Source organism: Sorghum bicolor, chromosome 4 (genome assembly GCF_000003195.3).
Source record: "Sorghum bicolor cultivar BTx623 chromosome 4, Sorghum_bicolor_NCBIv3, whole genome shotgun sequence".
NCBI lineage: Eukaryota > Viridiplantae > Streptophyta > Magnoliopsida > Poales > Poaceae > Sorghum > Sorghum bicolor.
The window spans coordinates 43612063-43625796 of NC_012873.2; positions in this window are offsets into that span (position 1 = coordinate 43612063).

Here is a 13734-nt window from a genome sequence, read left to right on the forward strand (position 1 = left end):
TCTGTTCCTAGAGATGCTAGAATTCTGGAGAATTTTATCTTTAAAATCTTTAAAATATTACATGATGAGTTCCTGTATGATGAGAGTTTAAATTCCTACCACATCCATATATACATGCTTGCTAGACTTTGAGCCACACATTTACTTTTTACTGCTTATGAGCATTGAGTGTGGTCAAGCTGTGTAGACCCTTAGGAGCTTGTCATGTGGTTAAAATCAAGATTCACTTGCACGTTCACTCACACATGCTACTTCTACTCCGGAAGTACGCATCCACATATATCCACCTTGTTGATGCAAAAGCTAGATCTGCAAACACAAAGGGCTAATACCTGATTTAAACATTAAGGCGTGCCAGTCGATTTGACCTTACTATCGGCAAAGGTGATAACTTGAATACTTTGGTCCCGACAACAGCGATGCGCCCGGATGCCACGGCCAAGAGGTATTCACGCGGAACTTGAGAACACGCCGAGTTTAAGTCGACGAATTCCTAAGAACTCGTAATAAAAAGGAAAAAGTATGACGAAGTCGTCGAAATAATAGATGCTAGAATATAAGTAAAAACTGGTGTTTGATTGATTGATAGATATATTCATTACAAGGCCCTAGGGTCTACATTTATACCCTGCTGAAAGAGCTACAACCAGACACGACTAGAGCTCGAATTCCAAATTAAACATAATCCGTATACAAAACGATCTAAATAACTAAGGAAAACATAAAACCATCCTCACGTGTCAAACTGGAACACCCCCATAAGCCGATCGGCAACTTCTAGGCTCTCCCTCCATATCATCGGCAGACTCCCTTGTCGTAGCCATCGGCACAAACACATCATCACCTATGGACTTGGTCACGTTCAACCATCCCTCCATCGGCAACCATCCTCATCGGCCACTCATCCTGTAGATCAAGTACTGCCGTCTTATCTTGCCGGCCCACACCTTACCAATCATGGACACGTGTCCAAAAACGGTGTCAACACACCTATTTCCATCTCCAGAAACACCAAAAAAATATTCTACTCCTAATCCGGGAGAGAATAGCCAAAAATATTCCTGTTTTCCCTGTGAAATAAATGCTCAAGTTATCTTGGTTACTACCACTTGCTATATTATTTCATGAGATGAATGCTCTAAAAAAAAGAAAAAAAGAGAGATACGAGGAAATAAAAAGGGGCAAGTGCTCGGAACCTCGAAAGAAAAGAAAAAGTGAGACGAGAGGTAAAAATGGACAAGTATCCGACAGTAGAATTAGGGGTACAAGATACCCACCTGAGAGGAAAGAAAAAGAAAAATATAGAGTATCTCATTCTCCTCACAAAGTTTCAAAAAGCAAAGAATGTATGTATCCCCTCAAAGAGCAAAAGTAGAATTAGACTTTCACCATTGTTATCACCATCATCACCATACACCATTCATTCGCCACACATGCACATCTTGATTTGATTTATTGACTTGTTTCTTTGGATCCATGGTTTGACTATGCAATAAATGTCTTGTAAGTATGTATACTTTATCTCCCACCTATGAGCTCCAGATATTAAAGTCTTATTAGAGTAGGGTGAGAGAGAAGGCAATACCACTATGCCTTATACCACAAATACCACATATTTGAGAGAAAGCGTATACCATCACTGCCTTGGTAAGGATCCAGAAATACTACAAAAGAGAGATTTGAGAGAGTCATAAAAGGAATCTCTGAGTTTTATTTGAAAATCTGCAAAAACTCCAGAGCTATAGCTGATCAAGAATAAGATACATGACACTTGATTAGACCGTTCTATCTTTTAACTACTCAAGACAGAAGTGACGGTTATAAGTCCCATGGTGAAAGGTAAAGTAAGTAAGTTTTAAGTCTTGACAGTTTACTCTAACTCAGAGATGAGATCTTATTTAAAAAGCATGTGTATCGTCAATTTTTAAAGATATTGCAACAACTTATGATCCATCGCTGAGGTTATCCTTGCTCAGGGACGAGCAAGAGGTAAGCTTGGCGGAGTTTGTTGACGGTCCTTAAGTATCAAATTTAATCATCAAATAAACAAGGAAAAGGATCCAAATGCAATCAACATCCAGACTTAGGGTTTTATCTGACAGAATTCCACGAGTTTTGGTGTTTGTCTATTTTTGCAGGGGGTTATTAGGAAATACGGAAGAAAGGCCCATACGTCGGGATTACATAGAGATATCAACGTGCCGCGCAATTATCTTACATCTAGAAGACTCCAGAAGCCACGAGAACAAAGCAGAGGCGAAACGGGGCCTGGCCCAGGGCGCCCGCCCAGGAGACCAGGGCGCCCGCCCACCTCTAGAGTTCAATCAGGATTCTCTTTCCGGATCAAGCTCCACCGACCTAAAGGATCAAGGATAACCGTTCAATCAATGTCGGTTTGATCCAACGGCCCATATTCACTTGAAGGGACTATAAAACCAGACCCCCTGGCCCATGGAGGAGAGAGCCTCTCAACCCTAATTCATTATTATTCAAGGGAGAAGAAGCCTCTGATCAAGCCTAGAGCCACCACATCAATTAGACATCTAGATTAGCATAGCTACATAGGATTAGAACTAGAAGGAGTGAATCTTCGATTGGTTTCCGGATCTGTCAGGAGGATTCTTGGTAATGCTCTAATTGTTCTTCTAATTGTTCATCTTGTTCTTCAATATTATGAATATGACTTTGTTCTACTTCAATATATTGCTCATGACTTTGCTCTACTTGTTTATATTCAAGACTATATTGTTCTTAGCCTATCATAGTTATATACTTGGCTTAGTTAGATTGGATTTATATACATATTTAGGATCGTATAACGTTTATCCATCGGATCCATGGGTAAATGATAGATATTTTGTAGGCGTGGTGCTTATACCGTATTTATCTGCGATTGTACCTAATATGCCAGATTGCGGGGTAGTTCGTGATAGTGACAGCTTCATTGATTCTTATATAGTCCCCCTCTCATGTATTGGGTTGGGAGAGCAACATTATTACAGGGGAGTGATTGCGATGTTTCTCATATTCCTTGCTAATATCATTATGCATGGGCGTAGTCTTGTTTCGCAATGATTGCTAAGTATACTTGCACTAACTATGATATGCTAGACTATATAGTTGTGAATAACTTAGGAAATATTCTTGTAGTTCGTTCTAATTCCATGCTAATGACTTGCTAGAATATCTAATTGAGGTGCTTATCATATTTATTATGTGGCTAAGTTATGCTGATCAGATTAATTATCTTTGTCACTATTCATTACTTCAAATATCTTTTATGTGACACTTATCCCTGTATGAAAGAGTTAGATAAATATTCTCAATTGTACATGCAATGATAGATACTCAATCTCATATTGCATTCTATAATCAATATTGATGATTGCTAATCCCTTCCCAGTGGTAAAAATATAAATAACGATACCTCGAATACTTCACGGTTAAAATGCTACATCGGTATTAATCTGTGCGCTTGCAGATCCCATTCATTATTTATTTAGAAGAGCAATTGCATATTTCAATACCGCGTATCTTATATCATGCTGGGGATGACAACTTGGCTTAAGTGGTATGAGGGATAGGTTTGGCATTTTTGGCACCGTTATCAGAATTAGAAAACTGTCTACTTTTGATAGTGATGTTAAGAATACCCAACAGCGGGGCACCCAACGGCGGGGTCCCAGCAGGCCAAGACGTCGAGGTCGGCTCGGCTTCAGGAGGGACGCTAGCTGGGCCATCAATGGCAGGTCGCCTCCTCACCAGATCTGACGACCTCGACGGATGGCGTCAGAGAATGTTGGCTGGAGGATGGTATTGAGATGCGGCGGTGGGGGGGGCGTTGCTGCCGGAAATGTACTGGATCTATAGTGTGTTTCGTCAATAGAAAAAGTCTACATAACTCTGAAGTGTTGATGGACGTCTAATTTTGGGCTTGACCTATAAAACTGGATAAATGAGACATTAGACTTTGGATATTAGTTCAATTTACCCCTTGGGTGGTATTCCAGGGCGGTTTCCGCCTACATGGCGGCCAGCGTGCACTGGCAGCCGACGACCCATCCCCTCTCTCTGCCCACGTCTTCTCTCACCGACAGGTGGTCCCCACTCGTCATCCCTTACCTCTAGCTCTATCTCCTGCCATTCCCATCCATGGTTGTACGACACTAAGCAGTGGAGGTGGAACTGGCGAGGTGCGCCCCTCCCATCCTCTGACCGGTCTTGGTCGTGAGAATCGTGTAGCAATCATCCCTACCCTTCCTTTTCTCCTCCGATGCAACTCTGGCCATCATGGTGTTGTTGCCATTAACAGCATGGGAGCTGAGCTTCATACCAGCTCCTCTCCCTCGCCGCCTCCTTGTTAAAGCATGGCCTGAGGACCCTCCGCATGCGCAGCAGCCACCTCGCCCCTTCATGTGCCCTCTCTAGCTCTCTAGCACCCACACCCATCGCCACCATCGCCATGGCCAAGCCCGCTGCCGTTGGTTCGATCTCCTCACCGGAGTGATCTCCCACTATAATTCCACCTCCGATTCACACTGACATAAGGAGCTCACCCAGCCACTCCTTAGCGTCGATACATGCCCACAACGTCTCATCGCAGCAATAACCGTGACCGGCTCCCTTCCCAGCGCCGTGAGCCCCGCGCGGTGAGTTCACTGTGGCCTCTCTACACTCTCCACCGCCAGCTAGCTCCACGATTTGGTGTCGTCCAGCCATGGATTCAAGTATGAGATGGAGCTGGAGGTGGGAGATAACAGGTGCCACCTGTCGATGAGACAAGATGTGGGCAGAGAGAGGCAAGGCCGCTAGACAACTAGGCCCCACAGCCATCGTACGTGTCACTGCCTGCCAAGTTGGAGCGCCACGTAGGCAAAACCAGGTGCCCAAAACCATCTAGGGGTAAAATGATTGGTTTTTGTAAAGTTTAATGTGTTGGATACTGGTTTTATAGGTTGAGGGGGTTAAGTAGACCACCCACGATACGTCAGGGGTTATTTAGACTTTTTCCTTTCCTGAATGGCGCAAGAAGGACGCCAAAAGACGATCCTGCCCTCGCCGTTCTCACTAAGGCCTTGTTTAGTTTAAAAAAATGGTTTTGAGGACTATAACAAGGCAACAGATCTAGTGCAAACTCATCGTCCCGTGCAAACTGTGCAAACTCTAATCTGGACCACAGAATGTTGATCCAAGGAGCGTGGAGAGATTGGGTGATTTTACACTTAACCACTCGCTCTTAATCACACTTTTACAAAACCCTTCCACCTCTCTCATGCCCGTGTGTTGCTACAAGATAACTAACATAAAGTTAAATACCACACAATAAAATAATAATACTATAAAAATTAAATATCAACGTCAAAGTGATATTTAATCTAAAAAATAAGGTTTATGAAATTAACAATAGCAGAGAACGTTACGTCAGAGGCTCGTTAACTTTACTTTGTAGACCTTTTAGTGACACAACTAAGATAATATTTTTATAGGTAATAAGAGCCTAATTGGAGGCTTGAGCTAGGAATATTTATGCAAAAAAGAAGTAGAATGGCATCAATAAAATAATGCTTGAGATCACACCATGGCTGATTGTGTTTCAGAAAATTACATGCATACTATATTATAGCCTATATCACATATACACAATCAACCAACACACATAATCCATAATCTGGTAACACCAAGTTCAAGGATTCCTTCATCGTGCTGACCGACAACTATATGGCAACTTCATCCACATAGTACAGCAAAAACATGATCAAATGTTCGATCCCCAGACTGTGGTTCCATGTCGTCCCCCGCAGGCTCCCTGAAGCTCGCCATGTACCTCGTCGGCTTCAAGACCACGGCCGTGGTGGGAGTTCAACAACGAGCATGACACCCACCTCATCGGCGGCTCCACGGTGGCTAGCCGGCTTCGGCGACCCGTACCAGGACTCATTGGCCGGGGGGTATATGCAAGTTAAAACTAAAGGATATATATACAAACTAAAACAACCAAAAAGATGGTTTCCCTTGAACATATCACAATGCAAATCAATTATATGATTTTTGGGAAATCTTTTTTAGTGACATATATTGATTTATAAGTATCTTAAAAACAAAAAAGAAGAATGTTATGCCTTGCTTCGCTAAGAAAAAAATGTATTTCACAAATGGTACTCTCTCAAATTATATTCTGATATTTTTCTTTTGAACAATTACATTGCAACTCCACAAATGTCACATACAACCAAATATATAATTTGACATACAACCAAAATGTATTTCACAAATAGCTTCTAAAATTATTTTTTACTAAAGTGATCCATAGTTTCTTGAAAGAGTAAAATAATGGCAGCTAGCGTATGGAGGCTCCATTTTGCATGTCCTGAGCTAAATCGCAACATGCACTCCAAGCCACCTCGACCACTCAGACTAATCTGTTATCAAAAGGGCTTAATAGTTGTGGTCTGTTTAACTAAAGAAAGATTTTAAGTAACCGAAGAAAAAGGATTACTTTTTTCCCCTGGCTAAGCTAGCTTGTGGAGGCTAGCCGATCTACTATCTCTCAATTACAGTAATACTCTTGATTTGCTGTTATGGAAAATAACACAACTAAAAATAAATGAGTTAGGAGTTGTATGGCATGCGGACTGCCTATTATAGGACACACCATTGCACGGTCCTATCTATTCTATGTTCAAGTTTTGGACTACCAACCAGCCTGCGAACAAATTCCAGGACTTCATTGCAAGCAAACATTTGTAGTTGGTGGTGTCAGGTTCAGACATTATTTTGAAGAATGCAGTTTTACAACCTGCAATATAAAAACACTATGAACAAAAATTACCATGTGCAATACAACAGGACTCCAGGCACCCTGAACAAGGCATTACCTTCAACATAAACTCCACGTTTAACTATAAGGTGATAATATAGGCAACTAGTTCAGAATGCAATATATTAGGCAACTCAAAAGAAATAAGATTACCAAACATTATATTAGCACCAGAGAAATCTTAGGCAACTCAGTTGCCAAACACTACATTATAGCACCAAAGAAGTCTTAGGCAACTCAGTTGCCAAACACTACATTAGCACTAGACAAGTCTTGTCAAACACTACATTACGTCTGCATCACCATGCACCAGGAAGTACACCAAAAGAGAATGCACTATCTGCATCACCAGGAACCAGCATAGCCAGCTTAGCATGGACCAGAATGCAATATATGCATTTATGTATAGTACACCATGCATGCACTAGCTAGACATGTTGCACTTCACAATGCACTCTAGTCCTTTGGAAAAAACCTCTTCTTGACAGTACAGTACAACTTATCCATCCTCTTATCAATGTCATCCACTACCTTCTCAAATAAGTCAGCCAGGTCATCAGAGCTGTCATCGCTTGAGTCGGTGTAGAAAGCATAAGACACGGTATCACTGTCGAAAGATGATGGCTTGTTGGTCTGTTTGGAATAAATTAGTAAGAATGGATGACAGCTCTGATTTAAAAACTATGTTTGTCCAGAACTAGATTTAAAAACTGATGGTGATATCTTTTAGTTCATTCAGCAGCTGTTATATTCTTAAGCAATTGAACAATTCTATCTCAGGAACCCAAAAGATGATTAAAACAGTACTTAGAAACCTAACAAGGTGAGTTCTTCAACCACTGCTAGCAATATGTTCCATATGTTCAAAAATCAGAAAATAAGTAGACATATTCTAATCCTAATAACTAAACATCATAAAAAACGAGACAGAATTGCACATGTTACTAATAAAATCTGTACTATATATATGTAAACAGGGTGTTACAATTTTAGTAAACATCATCAAAACTTAACATCTGTTTTTTTGTTTCCTTGTGCACTATAGGGTGTTACAATTTTAGATACTATGCTACTCAATAAAACAATTAAAAATGATTCTTTTCAGGAGTACCTAAAATTATGGCACTGCAAAGTTATGTGCATGTCACTGGAAAAAAAGAACTACGTTTGAGAATTTGGTTTGCACTATGACCAAACATACAGATATCAATCCTATCACAATACAGAAGCTATACTTTCTGGTCATTTGCCATGGATTACCTAAGTTCAAGACTACAAGTATAAATTTACTTGAAACAACAATATAGATGTGTGATCTGTAAATATGAGTTAATCGAAAACTAAACATGTCACTGCTTTCTCGTGTTTGTGTGCAGGGTGGGTTGGGGTGTATGTGTGATCCTTTTCAGCTCAAATTTGCTTTCCTTTTAATGTTGTTCAATCTTTCACTGATGCCAGTGATCTAGTACATTATTACTAATAGAAAACAGCCGGTACACCACAATTCGACATGGAAATATATACCATTCCCCTTCTTTTTGAACTCCCTCTGCTCTATTCCAAATGTAGATCGTTTTAGTTTTGTCCTAAGTCAATCTTCTCTAACTCGAAGAGTTTATAGGAAAATATATTAACATCTATATCCATACAAGATAAATGAACCTAATTAAAATCCACAAAATCCATTGAATAGAACACGAATTCCACCAAATCTGTTAACCACCGCAAACCCTAATACCACAAATCACAAATGCATCAAAGGGGGGAAATCCCTAGTACCTTCTTCGCAGCCCTCGACGCCGCCATGTCACCGGCCTTCTCGCTTGGATGGTTACCCTTCTTCTTCACCGGGGTTGACGCCTCCCCTTTCTCGAGGTTCTCACCGCCGAACGGTTTCCCTTTGCCACCCTTCGCAGGAGGCACGGTACGGGTCTTCTTGAACTTGGATGGCACATCTCCTTTGACGCGGTTGGCACCGGCCGACCGAGTCGCCGCCGGAGCCACATCGTCATCTGACGAGATGTAGTACGCCTCGGTTTTGACGGTGAACTGACCGCGCTCGTTGCGGGCTTGGTAGCAACTGTTGTGGCCGCGCTTGGAGCCCGCCATTGCCGCCACCGCCTTGCAACGTCTGCCTTGCTCCCTCCACCTCGCTCCCTTCGCCTCTCTCTGGTGGCTCTCATAAATGGTCTAGATGGGAAGGGGAATGGGAAGCGGAAGGGTTTCAGGGGATGGGGTCACGAGTGCGGCTAGGTTTTAGGCAAATCCAACTGGGCCAACCCATTTACAAAATATAGATGCTACACACCGCCGCGCTCGTTGCTTGCCACTTTAGTCCCACCTCGCTAGTACAGGGACAGAAGAATCAACTTAAAAGGCGAAGCTCTCCTTCTCCAATTGAACTCCTTCTCAGACTCCTATAACATACCGTGACCTGTATTGGGTCTGTTGGGCCGTTGGCTCTCCCCGCTCCATTTGCCTTGAGCACGGCAAGGCTGATGGCCTTTGACGGACCTAAATGGTTCACAATTTTTTGTCTTTATTTATTTATTACTATACTAGATTAATGTTATGGGTTTTAAAATCCACATAGTCTATGTTTCTTCATTGCTAAATAATTTTTCTGTCTATATTCTTCCTTTTCATTTCTTTTCAGTTTTCTTTTTTGATTTTATTTTATTTCATGTCCTTTCCTTATTCTTTTTTTGTTTTAATTTTACCTTTTATTTTATTTTTCTTTTTCTTTTGGTTTTATTTTTATTGTTCTTCCTTGCTTCTATTTGTTTTCTTTTTTCTTTTTAGGTTTTCTATGTTTCTTTATTTTATATTTTATTTCTTTTTAATCTTATTTTTATCCTTATTTAAATTATTCATTTACTTTATTTGCTTTATGCACTTTTTATCATTTGTTAATCATGTTTGTTTTTATATTTTTCTTCTTAGTAATTTTATTTTTTATTTTTATTTTCTATATATATGTGATGTTTATGTAGTACGTATATATTTAGTGTTCTATGTTGTGTTATGTCATATTTACGTAGTATACATGTGATATTCTATTATGTTTATTATGGTGTTGACTAAGTATACATGTAATTTATAATAGATGTGATGTTCTATAATATATTTAATGAAGTTCTATGATGTATTTAGTGATGTTAATGTTCTATAAATATATTTACGATATTTGAAAAGTAATCCTTTGACATTATTTGAATTTTTTATCCATTTTGTGTTTTTATTTTTTCTTATGCTTTTTACTCTAGATTTTATCATTATTTTTATCTATGTCATGTATTTATGTATTTTTATGTATATTGTAATATCAGTTTCATAAACCTAAAACCAAAATACTATTCTTTTGAATTGATAACATTTTTTACAAAGATAAAACATTGTTTGTTGAAATATTCATTAATAAAAATTTATCTAAATATATCCATGTGTGATCATGTTTTGAAGGATTTGTTATAAGAAATTTAATGGTGCAATAAGAATTTAATTTATAACTCTAGTTTAGAAGTTATGACTTTTTTTAATTCGCTAAAACAATTTTGCATGCAGGTTGATGGGATAGCGAGACCACCAAATGGATTGGATGGGAGTTGTGGACTCCTCTCCATAATTTTTAGTTGTAGAGATAAATATTCATTAAAAATTTTTTACCTAAATATATCCTTGTGTGATCTTGTTTCGAATGATTTGTTAGAGCAACTCTAAGAGAGTTGATAAAAATGAATGGCTAAATTCAAGATTTAGCCAACCTCTAAAATAGAAAATCATGTAAAAAAACAAAAAAACTCCAACAATCTTTCTAATACAGCGAATCATATGGCTAGCGGGACGTGCATGCTATATTTACCATGCGAGAACTCCGGGATAGATGTCTTGCTATTTTAGCAAACCAAATACAATAGCTATTGGACTCTCTTTTCTTTCCCAAAATAGCCAAATATAGAATACATAACATGGATATCTCTTCTCTTGGAGTTGCTCTTATAAGAAATTTAATGGTGCAATCAAAATTTAATTTATATTTTCGATTTAAGAGTTATGACTTTTTTTAATTCGCTAAAACAATTTTGCATACATGGGTGAGTGGGGCCTGGGTTGATGGGATAACTATCATAGCACAGTAAAAACGATGGGAGTTGTGGCTTCACCATGGTGTGGTAGACGGGTCCTCTTTATAATTTTAGTTGTAGAGATATTATATACTTTTTATATAACCTTTTAAACAGTACCAACTCCAAACTAAAATAAAATAAAAATTCTATACATATGCTTTTAAAATTCATACAATTACAAATTCTTTTTACTCCTTAATATATTTTGTATACTCTTTTTCGACATACATTTTAAAATTTAACAATACCAATTTCAAAAAAATATTGAACCACCACCACCACCACCACTACTACTACAAGATTGTATACGTGCCTATGTAATTAGGGTTGTAATTAGGGTCGATAATGATACTGAAAAGTTCAGTCTGCTCGAAAAAAGTCTAAAGGTAGGACCTTTAAGCAACCATAATATCTTCGGTCTGCTCGGAAAAAACAAGGACCTTTAAGCAACCATAATATCATGTTGGAAGAATTTTCGAAATAGTTCTAAAGGTAGAGTTGGATATGGTTAATTTAACCAATTTTGTACATATTTAGTTAGTTATTAATTGAAAGTTCAAAATTACCTTTGTGTGAGACTGAACTTCTATGCTTCACGTTCCAGTTAAAAAATCTTGTATGCTTCACAGCACTTTTTATCAGATAACCCTCAACTTTAAGATGTTTCATTACAGTCTTAGCTCAGAGAATTGCACTGTATTTCTTCTCATATTGTTATGAGCAAATTGAAGCTAGCACAAAACTTTCTGTGTGTATAATAACTCATTTGCATATTTGTATTAACTATGGGTGTTTTGTTTTGTTAGACATAATGGTAATAAGTGCTTTTATGAACCAAAGCTCACATGCATGTTTGTATGCTTACTATGAAGTCTTCCTCACAGAAGTCTATCAGATTTAATTGAATGCATGACTCCATATATGATTTTTTCATTCAGATCAATGCCAAATTCTTTGATTGGAATACCATCGCTTTTTATTTAAGAATGTGTTGGCTGCTTTCAATCTGTTGATGCAAAAGCTGGATCTGCAAACACAAAGGGCTAATACCCGATTTCAAACGTTAAGGCGTGCCAGCCGATTTGACCTTACTATCGGCAAAGGTGATAATTCGAATACTTTGGTCCCGATAACAGCGATGCGCCCGGATGCCACGGCCAAGAGGTATTCACGCGGAACTTGAGAATACGTCGAGCTTAAGTCGACGAACTCCTAAGAACTCGTAATGAAAAAAGAAAATATGACGAAGTCGTCGAAAAAGTAGATGCTGGAAATGAGTAAAAACTTATGTTTGATTGATTGATTGATAGATGATCTCGATTACAAAGCCCTAGGGTCTACTTTTATACCCTGCTCAAAGAGCTACAATCAGACACGACTAGAACTCGAATTCCAAATTAAACAGAATCCGTATACAAAACAATTTAAACAACTAAGGAAAATATTAAAACTATCCTTCCGTGACAAACCAGGACACCACCACAGGCCAATCGGCAACCTTCAGCTTCTTCTTCCGGATCATCGGCAGCCCCTTCATCGTAGCCATCGGCACAGGTTAATGCTGACCATCATCACCACCCATGGACTTAGTCACATTCAGCTGTCCCTTCATCGGCAACCACCCTCATCGGCAACTCTCCTGCAGACCAGTTACTGCTGCCCTATCTTGCCGATCTACATTCTACCGATCCTGGCTACGTGTCCAAAAACGGTGTCAACACATGCCCCCCAATTTCGGAGTATGAAATCATTAATGCTCCAAAATTCTCCGCAGTAATGATGCCTTTCCGCAATTAATTCTCCCAATTTGGCAACCGACAGCCTAAATCTGATCAAGCTTGACCCGATTCTTCCGCGGATTCCTCGAATTCCTCAACCTCTCAAACGGACATCTCCACTTTAATCACCCATCGGCAATATTACCGTTACAAGAAACTGCCGATGGACCGATTAGGAAACCCCGCACAGTGAAATATCTCAACCTCCCAAACAGACATCTCCACTTTACTCGCCCATCGGCAATATTACCGTTACAAGGCGCTGCCGATGGACCGACCAGGAGATCCCGCACAATGAAATATCTCTGGATTATGACCGCTTCCTGTCAAATCATCTGCACAATCCCTTGATTACCGTGCGAACAGTTACCATATCTACCTGAGTACCCTCGGATTTCATGGATACGACAAAGAGATAAGTCAGATTTACCCTTGCCCACTTTGTCCTATAAATAGCTCCTTCTCGGGTACTCCTTCCCCATCTCATCATTCTACAGCCCCAACTCTACTTTTCTGGTGGCGGCGCTGTTCGAGAGCTCCAAGAACTCCGACGAAGACCTCTCTCCACCAACCTCAAAGTCCTCGATCATCTTCCTCGCGAAGAAATGGCCATCAACTTTGCCGTTCCCGAGGTCAGTTCATCACCCCACTTCTTGTACTTTTATCATATCCCTGTTCATCTGCAACTTATCTTACTGAACATTCCTCCTCTTTTTTTTCTTCTTTTTACTCCAAAAACCATTAGGATCTGTCCAATAAAATTGTCATCCCTACCGATCAGCCACACCTTCAATGTCTCGGTCCACTAGGGAACCCAGATCCCACCGATCTGATCAACGCAGAAACAAACAGAATCCCCTTCAGAGCCGAGAATTTTTCTCTAGATCTGTGGAAGGATACCTTTCGTTCCTGGCCCAGTCCTACCGTGGGATGGAAGGATTGGTTTTTGAGGGTCAGCCATTCTAACGAGGTTCAGTGGGGTGAACGAAAAGTGGACCAATGCATCAGGTTG